At 34.7% G+C, this 14,583-nt stretch overlaps 1 protein-coding gene and 1 long non-coding RNA gene across 10 annotated transcripts in view; one reads left to right on the top strand and one right to left on the bottom strand.

The window, feature by feature from the left end:
- Positions 1 to 14,583, bottom strand: part of Nfib (nuclear factor I B) — a 228,092-nt gene that overhangs the window by 39,787 nt on the left and 173,722 nt on the right. The window lies entirely within an intron of this gene.
- Positions 8,895 to 12,694, top strand: LOC125355052. Its single transcript, XR_007211588.1, has 2 exons — positions 8,895 to 12,372; positions 12,603 to 12,694. It is a non-coding gene; the product is annotated as an uncharacterized LOC125355052 (long non-coding RNA).

The following is a 14,583-nucleotide window of genomic DNA, read 5'->3' on the forward strand; positions in this document are numbered from 1 at the left end:
AATGTTGACTTATATGAGGATTTATAATTTTACAGTATAATCATCTAATAATAATATGTTACAAAATTTACATTTTATTACCAAAAAATTAATTATACATCCAAATAGGCAGGCAAATAGTGGATTCTGTACTCATCAGTCAATGTCAGCAACTATCAACTCAAAAGCTGTCCTCTCTCTCTCTCTTTCTCTCTCTCTCTTTCTCTTTTCCTCTCCCTCCCTTTTACTTCTTGTGTCACTACTGGGGCTTAAACTCGGGGCTTGGAACCCTTGTTGGGCTTTGCTGCTAATAGCTGGCACTGTACTATTGGAGCCCCACCACAACTTCTTCTGCTGATCCCATTTCATTTTTACTCCTCTGTACTTTTGCCCCTGTATTACTTTGAAGCAAATCCCAGAAATCATAAAAATTTCACCTCTAAGTATTGCTGCATGCAAATTTTTAGAAGAAATCTTTGTTAAAGGAAAAAAATGCCAAAGATTGATTACACATATAAAATACATAAAATTTGCATTTTGAATTGAAAATACTCTTTCAAAATGAGACAAAGAAAACATGGTGCTACTAAGATAAACGTGATCATTCTATTCTTTATTTTTTTTCAAATTTTTATTATCAAAATGATGTACAGAGAGGTTACAGTTTCATACGTTAGGCATTGGATACATTTCTTGTACTGTTTGTTACCTCGTCCCTCATTCTCCCCTCCCTCCTCCCCCTACTTCAAAAAACTACTTAAATCTGGTCAAGAGGTGCAATTATATGTTTTCCTCATATGTCACTTACAGAATGCTCATGTCTCTAAAGACAGTAGACATCACGGTCTACAAAAACTGACAGGAAGACTTGTTGCCATAAGCTACAATTTGTGACCAACCATCACTAACCTATAGAAACTTTGATGAGTCTACACAATGGAATTTTATGCCTGTATCAGAAAGAATGACATTGCCCCATTCGTAAGGAAATGGAAGGACTTAGAAAAAATTATGCTAAGTGAAGTGAGCCAGACCCAAAGAAACATGGACTCTATGGTCTCAATCATAGGGAATAATTAGCACAGGTTTAGGCTAGTCACAGCAGAGGATCAGAAGAGCCTAATAGCTATGCCCTTATGAACACATAAGATGATGCTAAGAAAAACGAACTCCATGTTATGGAAACGACTGTTATATCACTGTTGTAACTAATTTCAACATGCCATATGAAACCATAGCTTCTATTGTTGATGATCCTCTTGTATCCCCTTCCTGTGGTTGTACCCGCCTATCACTGTATCTCATCTGAGTACACTGGAAACTGTATATACTGGTATTAGAACTTCGGAAGTGAAAGGGAATATCAAAATCAAGAGACAAAGGATAAAAAGACAAACAACTCCAAAAGCAATACTTGCAAAACCATTTGGTGTAAACCAACTGAACAACTCATGGGTGGGGGGAGGGGAGAGGGAGGAATGAGGGAGGAGGTAACAAACAGTACTAGAAATGTACCCAAGGCCTAATGTATGAAACTGTAACCTCTCTGTAGATCACTTTGACAATAAATAAGAAAAAAAAACAAAACGTAAAAAGTAGGGCTGTGAATGTGGCTTAGTGGTAGAGTGCTTGCCTAGCATGCATGAAGCTCTGGGTTCAATTTCTCAGCACCCATAAACATAAAAGCCGGAAGTGGCCCTGTGACTCAAGTGGTAGAGTGCTAGCCTTGAGCAAAAAAGCAGCCAGGGACAGTATTCAGGCCCTGAGTTCAAGCCCCGGACTAGCCAAAAAAAAAAAAAAAATCTGAAAAAAAAAGTAAAAAGTAATTGTTCATGAACCCATACCAATTAATACAACTATATAAAAAAGAAAAATGTAAAACCAACATTTAAAAAAATAGACAAAGGAAGCTCATTTCATCTAAGCTACCTTCAAAATTCCAAAAGGAATCGTGAGTTTTACTTTTGAGCTAGATGATTTTACAAGATAATAACATAAATAGAAGGTTGTGCCTAGTGGAAGTTTATTCATAGACATATAGAGGAAAGAATCTCCATCTCTTTACAGTGTGGATGAGGTACTAAGTTTCCATTCAAGAAGAATAAATTAACTCAGAAAAAGAAAAAAAGGAACTTCCTACTGGCACTTCTATGGTTACCTGTACTTAAGTACAAATTTCAAATAAAATGAAACTGCGTAAATCAGTTTCTTAAAAACTCTTAATATAAATAATAAAGCACAATATACATCACTTAAAATCAGTTAAATGCAATCAAGAGCTTGGGAAGGACAGTCTCTTTCTACGTATACCATTTCTGATAATCAATTAAGGTGCCTGCAATCAGTGCAACTGCCAGAAACCTAACTCATGAAACCTAACTCAAACCAGAAATCTCTTTTTTAATCATTTAATTTATTGTCCATGTGATACATACGTAATATAATAAGTACATTTCTTGTCAAACTTGTTATCCCAGCTCTCATTTTTCTCCAGTCTTCCCTCGTAACTTCCTCCCTACCACAATTGTAAAGTTAATTTCCGGCATATTGTCTTTTGAGTATCACTGTTGCATTGGTTCGCCCTTTATCCTTTGTCTCACCACTTTGATGTTCCCCATCCTCTTTTTCTGCTTTAAAGTTGGAAAGACTTTACTTAGTAAAGAGAAAGTGAAGGCCACTCAGGAGAGTGAGAAGTGGGACCTGAAAGGCAGATGTTCTGTATTGTCCCTACTTTTTTCCCCTCCCTCTTGGAAATTTGTCAGATGTGACTGGTTTGCCTGAAACAAGCCAGACCCTCCTCTGGGCGGTGGCTTGTAGGAGAGTGGCCTGGGTTATAGGGGGAATCCAAGAACCTCCCCTGGGTGGTGGCCACTAGTGTGTGTTGGGGTGTGGGGGCAGGGAGCTGGCCTGGACCCGTTTGTTATTTTCCTTCATTTCCTTCCTCTGAATTTTCCCTAACTGCTGTTGGGGGGGGGGGGGATATGGATCCAGCTCTGTTCTGGCTATTTCACAAATCTCCTTTTATAAAGGGCATGCAAATCCAACATACGTGTACAGAATTTCAAGAATATAGTGATAGTGTCATTGTTTGGCTGATTTTTTCCCCCCTGCTGGTCCTGGAGCTTGAACTCAGGGCCTAAGTGCTGCCCCTGAGCTTTTATGCTCAAGGATGGCATTTTACCACTTGAGTCACAGCTCCATTGGTTAGCTGGAGGTAAGAGTCTCATGCATTTTCCTGCCATGGCTAGCTTCATACAGTAATCCTCAAATCTCAGCCTCCTGATTAGCTAGGATTACATGTGTGAGCCATGGACATCTGGCTTATAATTTTTATCTTTATAGCACTTTTGTGCTACAGGAAAAATGTCTAAAGAATTCATATAAATGTGAGATGAATTTAAGTGATCATCTGTAAAGACAAACAAATGTACATTTTACAATCTACTGCCACATAACCAGGAAGAATAACACACAAAAGGATAAAGTTGAAAATAAGTAGAATATTAATAAAGCTGAATAATGTATGAAGACAGTAAGTTGAGTAATATATAAGATAAGGAAGTTGAAATTGGGCACTGGCTACACACATTCATAATCAGGACACCAAGATCTGAGAATTGAAAGCTAGTTTGGGAAAGACAAATCCTCAAGACTCTTATCTTCAATTACCTAGCAATATGCTGGAACTGGATATGAGCCTCAAGCAGCACCAGCTAGGAGTAAAACTACCAGGCAATTATGAGGCTCTGAGTTCAAGCTCCTGTAGTAGGATGCAATCATGCCAGCATACAAAATAAGGAAGTTGAAGAGTAAGGCAGGATGGTTAGAAGAAACCTAACTAATTTCTATTAGACAAAGAAGCAAAGAGCCAGAGAGGGCTTAAAATTAGTATATAAATTTACATTTTCTTTAGGAAGAAACAATTTATAAATGAAGTTATTTCAAAGGGAAATCCTTCCCTAGAATTTGATTTTTTTTCCTTCCATTCTTGTAACTGTCCTTTGGCCTTTTTCACTTCTATTCCCTTACTGGTCTCTTCCTCCAGGCTCTTTGTAAAAGCAGTAGTAGGGACTGTACTCTACTCCTCATACTAAGATTTACCAGATTACCACAATTAAATACTTGTCACATTTTGCTTAAACTTCAGCAAATTTCCTTAAGGTTTCCTTGGGGAACAAAAGGAATGGGCTTCTATCTCTCTTTCATTCCTTGTTTCTGTCATTTGTGGAGCTTAGAAAATTTCTTTCTGCTTCCTTATCTGACCTACATGACAGTAATTTACACACTGAACAAACTTATTTTCTCCTTATATAATATCTCTGGGGAAATTTTGATGTCTACATTAAATTAACTATCTCGTGTGTGTGTGTGTGTGTGTGTGTGTGTGTGTGTAACATATTGCTTCATAGCTTTCTATTATTATGGTTCCATCCATTTTATATACTTTTCTAAAAAGTTGACTGACGCCTAACTTCTTAAGAAGGATGTTTTACAAAAGAAACTAAAAAGATACAGAAGTGAAAGACTATGTTACTTGAGGAAAAAAAATGACAAAAATCTAGTATTGAAAGAAAAGTGACTAGATACAACAAATGCTTATTTTGGAATCTCTTGCATGTGAAGGAAGATGTATGGTAGTGTCAACTAGCACTGTAAAACTGAACAAAGTAATTCAGCTAACACAATTTAAAATGCATGTTTCTTGAATAAAAATCTCCAGATGAGAAGTAATCTAATAGGAAGAGAAATCAAAATCAATCACTGAGCCTAGCACGGGTGGCTCCTGTCTGTATTCCTAGCTAGTCCTGAGGCTGAGATCTGAGGATAGCAGTTTTTGAAGTCAGCCTGGGCAGAAAAGTTCCCCTGAGACTCTTTATCTCCAATAAACTACTCAAAAAAGCTGGAAGTGGCACTGTGGCTCAAGTGGTAGAATGATAGCCTTGAGCACAAGGAGAGACAGCGCATAGACTCTGAGTTCAAGCCCCAGGACTGATAAATTGAGCACCCAATAAGCAGAAAACTACAGCTACATACAAGGTTCTGGATGCTGAACCAGAACTTAGCCCTTGTTCTGGAGAAGATTACAGTTCAACATGGAGGGCAGTTATTAAAGATAAAATTTTATTAGATAATAGTAATTGTTCTATTTGATGCTGAATAGATTGTTCTTAATGGCAAAATGAGAAGCTAATTCTTTTTTAAAAGAAAGACTCTCATTGATGGTACAAGTCTTCAGTGTTTACACCTGTGTTTTGATTTCTAAAGCTATGGATTTAGAAACTAATTGAGAAGTGAAATATATAATAAAAGATCACCCAGCAAGAAAAAAAGTCAAGTAAGCTACTGATAAAAGGTGGTTCATCTAGACTTAAGACTATCTTTAAATAACTATTTTTGCAAAACCAAAATATAATTTTACTAGCTAACTGGAATTTTTTGGCACCAGGACATATATACATCCTAAGCCCTGATATGTCATTCATTTCACAGCATCACTTCAAAGAGATAAAAGCTTGAGCAAATAAGGAATTAGATCAACTCATCTCCCAACAAGGTAATTTCATCTACAAAGGAAGAGAGATGCAGTGAAGCACAGCGTATGTACTCCACTCAGCTCATCAGCAGCTTGCACAAATGGTGCTCCAGATGCATATCTGCTCAAGTCAGCCCAAGGCAACAATTTTGATCAATTCTAATGTGATAAAATGCTGCAGGGGAAGTGAGCAGAAACGTGTTTACGTCAGCCCTTAATTAAACTGTTGTTCACTTCCAAAGAACCTTAGGAAACACTAATGAGACATGAGTTTTGGCAATTTCTTCATCAAAGTAAAGACCCCTTCCTCAGTCTGTAGCAGCCTGTCATCCAAGTCGCTCCCGGGATAAATGTCACATGGCACTCCAATCAGTAGCCACCTGTTAGTAGAACTTCATGAAGTCAACTAGTGATCTAGGGCAAGCAAAAACAGCCACCTTTAACACCTGCCTGTCTGGGACACCTGCTCCTTTTTCACATAGAATAGAGCAATATGTTAGCTTTTCCAACATGCCCAAATAGATTGAGGTTATAAACCACCTTTCTATAGGCTACATAGGAAACATTTTCTAAGAAAGATCCCATTCTCCTCGATAAACTTTCTGATTAGTGACTAGTTCAAATTAATTATCAAAGATCACACATGAATGTTTGAATATCTTGAAGCTATTATTTTCAGCATACCATAACACTATATTAAAATACATTAGCAACTGTCAGTCCTATGTCTTAGAGAAACATATATTGTGCTAACAAAGAAGCAAATTACATCATAATGTTTTATAAGTCTAATTCGTTCACATTTCCTAAATTGTCTTTCTTATTTGCCTGCTGTTTGTAAATAAATTTAAATAAATCTTTTAGATTCAGCATTTGCTGTTTTTTTTTTATTTACCAGTGTTTAGCATTAAGGTATGTTTTATTGCTAAGAGCTTAAAAATCCATAAATATCTCCTTTCTTTTTTCATTATCAAGCTGCTGATGGTTTTATATGATGTTTCCTTTTTTGTTCCAGAAGAGATATACAAGATGTAATGAAAACAGCTGGAAATTTCTGTTAAATTTTACTTTCTGGTATGATACAGACTACAGAAAGAAAGTATGTATGTGAGAACATTTAGGGATAGTCCAATGACTGGGTTTGACAAAATCATAGTCCATGGACAAACCTTACTGAGTTTTTAGCTCCTCATAGTTTTCCAGTTTCCTGTTTATTTTGAACTTCTATGCGTTTTACATTTTTATAGAATCTTTTAAGAGTTTTATAGATGTATGAAAACTCTGGACATTGAAAATCTCTTCAGAGACCAAACTCATTGTTGGATGAAGGCTAAGGTGATCAACACATCCATTATTTCATTGAAACTGTCAAGCAACAGACAGCACTAAAAGAGAAAAATGAGCTTTACTAAACTAGGGCGCGTCTGCTTTTCATTAAAATGTTGGGTAGAAGGTGGAAGACAATATAAAAAAGATAAACTATCTGCATAAAATAATAAAGTTATTTAAAATAAATGAGATAATAAAGGAGAGGCTACCAAATCAAGTGTGTGGGATGAGCCTGGAGCTGAAACCTGAGACTGTTTTACTTCAGGACACAAATCTAGAGTGAATCTTGAGACAAGGAAACAGCTTGGGCTTTGTGCCCAGAGCACAGGGTGAAGGCAGAGAAGATAATCTGCCAACTAAATGCTGAAAAGAACCATGGGTTCTTTTCTTCTGCTTTTGCCATGAGAGAATGGTGAGGAAAGAAAAGTTTACAGGGTTTTTACAAAGGTATAAGTATTAGGCAAAATAACATGATTATCAATGCTAGATTGAAAACACCCACCTGTTAATCTAGATCCCAGCCCCAAATTCTCATGTATTTATTTTTTTTTGTTTTTTTCCAGTGGAGATTGACAATGATCCTTACTCTCATAAGTTTTATCTATGTTTGGAGAACTGTTACTGGGAAATGTGCTTTGTAGGAGCAAGAAAAGAGACACCAAATAGGTAATGCCTTTATATGTGAGCTCTGCACAGTCCTTCAGGAGCTTTTTGATTTCTCTGCTTCCTTCACAGTAAAATGGAGTAAAGTGATGCTAGGTAGGGTCATGGTGAGAAAAGATGTGATGTGATCCCTGATAGTTTAAATGAAAGATACTTTTTTTTTTCTAAAATGAGGTACCTGGGTAGAGTCATAAAACCATAGAGACTACTCTGCAAATGTATTTTTGAGGATATGCTTCCTATAAAGCCACATTGTTCCTCATTTAAATTATTACTCATATGATAGTGAAGATATGTCATTTATGTACAGTTAGTGGGAATGTAAACTGAGAAGACCCTTTGGGAATCTGTGTCAGTACTGACTCCAAAGACGCAGAAGTGGACATAAGACTTAACTCAGTAATTCTACAGTAGGGATGTGTGTATCCCGCTAACAAAATTTCACTGAACTTCTAGTTGGTGACTTGGTATAAAGCAATATGCTAGGAACTGGCATGATAAAAAGACATTATATTGTAAGAAAAAGGCAAAAAATAAATTAATTTACAAGCTAATATCATATAAACCCAACTCAGCACAACATACACCAATAAAAATAGAATATTTAGAAAAACACATAGTAAACAAACACATAATATAGTCTAATATTAAAAGGTATTATTTATGCAATCAGATAATAGTAGGAACATTTTCTTAGTTCTATTTGATAGTTTTTTTTCTAAATTCCTCACAAAGAGCTAATACTTTTACCATAAGAGTTAAGACATACATATCTGGTAGAAAATTTTGCTTGTAGCTCCACAGAATTGGATAAATAATTCCCAATAAAGCCCGACAATGCTAGATTTTGTTATGGTCTCAACATCACATTATACAGAGTAAATGCCTGATTTTTCTAAAGACTAAGATGAAATGCTTAAATGTAACCCTTGCAGTTTATTTGGCTAAAGACAAAATAGTGAATATCTTAAAAACACAGAAAAGAAAATAAATTATCTGTTTCTAGACATACAATTCTATGATTCCATTGCAAATGTAAATACGTCCTTCCTATACACTCCAAGTTAACAAAAAGCTCTGAATGTTTGACAAGACATATGGAATTAATCCTACTACAAGAGCTTGATGATGATGCCAGAAGATTCAAGAAATAATTAGCTGCCATGCTAAGAAAATATCTCCTTATATATATTTACATTTATTACACCTCAAAACAACTATAAAATTGACAGTCAGTGTAAGGAGATAATCTTAAGCAGAGCTCTCAACTTAAAAAAATCAGTTCTTTATAAAGAAAAACTCATTTAATTATTGAGGTATTTAATCCTAATTACACTCAAGCATATCACTGTATTCTTCATGAGCTTGAAACAATCTGTGATGGTTGATATGTCTGTTGCCATATTTTAACCCAAGTTAAATTGAGTAGCACGTTACTACAAGTCTCTATTTTAAGACATCTCTATTAAAAAGAAGGACTCCAGGCTACACCTATATCCAATACAAAGTTAAAGCTCAAATCCCTTTGATGCTTACAAAACCTTCCTAAGGCAGTTAAACAACAACAACAAAAACTTTGAATAATGAAGCATAGTACTTAAAGAATAAAAGTTGAATAAATAAAACTACATATTAAAAATATTTTAAAATGCTTTTGTCGGTTAAAATTTTCATTTTATCAGACAATGATAGTGTCATGCATAATATTAGAAAAACCTACTCTGAAAGGAATAAGAAAATACATGCCAAATAATTATGCAGGATTTGGAGTATATTTTAGTCATTTACTAAACATCAGCATAGGTAAATAACTGGTATTCACAGTGCCTCTTGGGAGAACTCTCACTGTAGAAGCTTATTAGTGTTAAGCATCTGAGAGCTATGGACTATAAAATACAATCAATACCGTAACCTTAACTGTAAAAGCCAGAAAGATACTGGAAGAGTTCTAATTTAACAAGATTACAGATGAGTTTTTAGAGAACAGTGGGGGGAAAAGCCACTCATTTAGAAACACTTATGCTATGAGATGCTGCAATGTTTCTGTTGTTACTGATGCTATTGTTTTCCATGCTGCTATCAGTTAGAGTTGACTCAACTATGATGCATTACTTTAGTAGGTTTACAGGAAAATCCTAAAAATGAACTGGAACTTGTTTCAAATAAAAATAATTGCTGTGAGGTAGTACACTAATTGACTGGGAACAATTATGATCTGATATGGTTAAGTGAGAAGGAAAAAAAATCATGAAAATTTTAAGGTTGTCAGCTTCAGAGCACAATGCAGTTACTGCACATTACTCTTTTTCTTTTAAAGGAAAGGTAGTCAAAACTGACATAAATAGTAGTGTTTAAGTTCAACTTAAATCTGTATTTTGGCTCCAACAAATGTAAATTTTAAAAATGTATGTCAATGAAATTACAATGATGGTATATTTATTATCCTAATGGTTTTAGAAATCACGTAAAATTGATCAGTAACAAAACCTCTATTTAGTAATGGACCAATTACATTTGTGAGATAATGTCAATGAAATAGAATCTTGTCACAGGATAATGGTCTCCTATTGCTATGTCCCTAGTCATTTAGAGAGAATAAATGCTGCCGTCTGGCTGAGTCATTTGTTTTCAAAGTAGGAGACACTGATCCCATAACAAGGTTCTGTTATAATAACTCAATCTCTATCAATCATTTGTTGTAGCAGAATAGTGCAGGACAGAGCATGTATCTGTGAGAATTGCGCATTCCTAAGGTATAAAGCAAAAACATGTGGTGCCTCCAAGCACATAAACAGTCCAATTATTGAGTTATTAAGTGCGAGTATTTAAAATAAACATATAAAAGGTAATTTATGAAATGTGAAACTTTCAGAATTTTCAGAGATCCATGCTAGTGAAGGCTTAAAGACTCAAGGGCAGATTGCAAGGCATTCTATGAATGTTTGGGACCAGAGTGTTTCAGATTTTTCTTCATATTTTATATTTATATACACATACTGAGATACTTTGAGGAGGGGATCCATGTCTAAACACGAAATTCATTTATGCTTCATGTACACCTTATCCACATAGCCTGAAGGTAGTTTTCTATAGTATTTCGAGTGTGCAACTCAAAACATGAGGTCAGGTATGGAATTTTCCACTTGCAACATCATGTTGGCTCTCAAAAAGTTAGATTTTCAAGTTAGGGATTGCTGAAGATTGTCTAATTCTTTGACTCTGACAGATTTTTAAATCTGAAATACTTGAACACAAAGGAAGCTCAGAATCTAGCATTGCCTGTGTTGGTAGTGATTAGTTTAATAATCTGTAGATTGGGTTTTCTGTAGGATTTAAAGGCAAAAATGTATATGAACTTAAATCACTACCTGAAAGATAGTAAGTACCAAATAAATGGTAGCCACAAAATTGCAGTGACATCTTATTTTCCTCAGTCAAAAATCCTTGCTGAGCACAATTATTATGGTTTTCATCAACAGATAAATGATACAGAAAGAAGAGTAAGGATTACTCCTTTAGAATAAACAGAGCTGAAAGAATAAATAAGATATGGGGACCACATTTGAATTCTAATTCAAACACAACAACCTTTAAGGAATTCTGAGGAATTTAAGCTTGCATTCACGATACATTAGGTTATATTAAAGAAATATCATTGTATTTGTCAGACTGATACTGGTATTGTGAGAATATAAAAATGGTTAGAAGCTCTTGACAATATTTAAAAGCAAATAACATGATTTTCTTTAAAATACTTCTTTAAAAACTGGAAGTTAACAACTGCAACAAAACTAGTAAAACACTGTTAACATGAAAGTTGGGTAGAGATTCACTTTACATTTATCGCTACTTTTCCTAGCAAAAACCCTTAAAATATGTGTTGTGTCATTCATTCCAAACCAGCTCTTCTCCACATAAGTATTCATACTTACCCTTTCTCATTAGATCAAAAATATTTTGTCCTACTACTAATATTAGGAGGTTGATTTTATGAACATAGACATACATACATTTTACCATCTGAAAACTTTGTTTTGACAATTCTTCCAGATCCCTGAAAATGAACAAATTCACTTCTGTTCTCTTATTGTAGTTCTAGAAGGTTGGCCCTGAAGGTCTCTAGAGAAACTGTTTGTCTGCAAAACTCAAGTAGTAGTGTTAAAATTCTTCTAATTTATTTCTCCCCATACAAATACATTTACAAATATATGGATTCTCCAGGGAGGTTGTAAGATAACAGAAAGAGAAAAAAGTTAGCTTTTAATAAAGAAAGCCTAAGTTCTGGATATCATGAGTGGGATACTTTTTTCTTAGTTACTAGTAAGTGGTCTTACAAAGAGGTTTCAATTCCACAATGGGATACTTTATGCAAGACAATTTCTCAGAGCTTTGGACTTCTTCACTATCAAATAAGGAAATCGAATAATGTTTCACTAAGGGGATTAATAATCTGTATCTATGTCTGAAAAATCAATTTCTTATCAGCGATGTTGATAGACGAGATTCTTTTTATTGAAAGATGCTCAACAAAGAAACTCAAAAACTGTTTTTATAAATCAAAACAGCTCCTCTTGACATTAATCCACCAAAGGACATCGATATGAATTTTCCCTTATTTTCTGGCTCAAGATTCAGTGTTTGGGCATTGGCTATTTAAGCTTTCTGATGCCAACCAGAAGTATGTGAGGAATTGTTGTTTGATTCGTCCCCAAAGACAGCCACCAGCCCTCTCTCCTTCTGTGGAGAATGCCTAGTTACTCAGTCCCCACAGACTAAGAGAACCTTGAGATTCTGTCCTTTGTCATGTGAAAGTTAGGGTTCTAGCACTGTTTCCCCAAATTTAAAACCAAATGCTCCCTGAAAGATGAGTTTTCAAATCTTTTTTTTTTTTAATTTTTTTTTTGCCAGTCCTGGGCCTTGGACTCGGGGCCTGAGCACTGTCCCTGGCTTCATTTTGCTCAAGCCTAGCACTCTGCCACTTGAGCTGCAGCGCCACTTCTGGCCATTTTCTGTATATGTGGTGCTGGGGAATCGAACCGAAGACTTCATGTATACGAGGCAAGCGCTCTTGCCACTAAGCCATGTCCCCAGCCCCGAGTTTTCAAATCTTTTAAAAAGATAAATAGCATCTTCTGTATATTCAGAGCACACAACAGTGCACTTCATATTCTAAGTAGTCATTCATGAATGAAAGAAAAAGTTTAGTTAGAATCTCTCAAGTTAAATTTACTGCTTTGCATATGTGTAAACATTCCTTAAACTCAGATTAAACGCTGGTGTTGGATTCTGGTTCTATCCGGATGTTACCACACTATTATTTACAGTTTATGTCCCTAGTGAGCCCAAGATATTAAATAGATCATATAACTCTAGTCTTCAGTGTTCCTGTGGGCTATTTGACTTAACTCATTTAGTGATGCTACATACAGACTGAAATCTATAAAGTACTAACTGAAATTCAGTAAAACACTTAAGATCACTTTACTATGGAAAATATTTGTAAAATTTCTTAAGTAAAATCACTATGACTTGCACATTCACATGAATATAGACAGACTTTTTTTTAATGTGCTGAGAATCCAATGTAGGGCCTTGTACATGTTAGGCAAATACTCTACCACTGTTTTACATATTCAACATTTTTAATTAGCATTTTTTTATTTTCTAGCACCTATAGAAACCAGAACATAATGTATAAATATTCCTTATTTTATATTTGTTTGGTTTTTAAACTATTCTTAAAATCTAATTACCAATACACCAAGTATTACTGATTTTTATAATATACCAATTTTCTGATTTTATGTAAGGCTACTACTCATGGTGCTTAAAAGAAAGCTAGCACTAAAGTATGAATAAAACGACCTTATAATTTAGTTTATATAATTTACTTTCTGTGAAATTCCGTTTTGTGCTAGTAAAAATCATTTTTCTGTTCATCAGGTCCAGAGCTGGAAGGTTCATTTCATCATATTTGTGTGCCCAGTGCCCATAAAATTCCTGGCATATGATAGGCATTTTATAAATGTTAATGGAGCCAGATCATCTCAAATTCTAAATGTGTAGAAATCAATAAAACTATACAGCATGAAAATTAAATTTACATTTATCTAAGCTTACAAGTTGTTTTAATGTTCATTAGACTAGAAGCTATTGAATTATCCATTTAGAAATTCTCAACTATTTATTACAAATATATTTACCCTATTACATTTTCCTCACTAATGTCTATTAAGTAATGTTTTTGGAGTTTTATATTCAGACATAGATGAATCAATGACTATTAGAATGGCAGGGTCACAGTGACCTTGATAAATGATTGCTTCAAATGTTCAAGCAAATAGCAGTCTGTCAAATTTCTGGACATTAGAACTGGACTTAGCCTCATGGAAGTAACTTGAATTACAGGAATAACAATGATGTGTCTCATTACTTTGCATATCAGAAATTACAACAGACTGCTTTAATGATATCTAGGAAAGTACTTTATCCAGAAAGCAAATCTTTCTGTGAACTGACCCAGGTAGAAAAACTTAAATGTAGACAAGATAATGATAGTCTTTTTGTGAGTGTTCAGACAGATTTCAGCCTCATATTGAAAAATTAACCTTATTTTATGCACTTGTCCATTGAAGTCTTAAACAAGTGCTCAGGGTTGTGAGGTATAGTCAGTGGTAGAGTGCTTGCCTTGCGTGGGTGAGGCCCTGTGTTCCATCTCAAGCACCATAATAAATGTTCATTAGAGTTAGAGACAGCCAGGAGTTTAAGGAGACCCAGGATTCATAAGAAACTAAATGAAGAAAAATATTCTAGAACAAATGAAAGAAACATAGTGATTGCTCTTTATCACTTTGTTAATAACCCAAAAGTCTTCTCTTCTCTATGTATAAAATATTAAATCAAAAGATAAATATTACATAATGTAGTATTGACAAACTTTACATCTTTTTCTCCCCATCAGAAGAAATGTAAGCAAAGTACAGAATCTCTTAACCACTATTAACACTATTGACTGTTTAGTTTAATAATATTAATGTTTATATTTGCAAAATTCTAAATTATTTTTTATAATTAGGAAA

The sequence above is a fragment of the Perognathus longimembris genome, chromosome 1 (genome assembly GCF_023159225.1).
Source record: "Perognathus longimembris pacificus isolate PPM17 chromosome 1, ASM2315922v1, whole genome shotgun sequence".
NCBI lineage: Eukaryota > Metazoa > Chordata > Mammalia > Rodentia > Heteromyidae > Perognathus > Perognathus longimembris.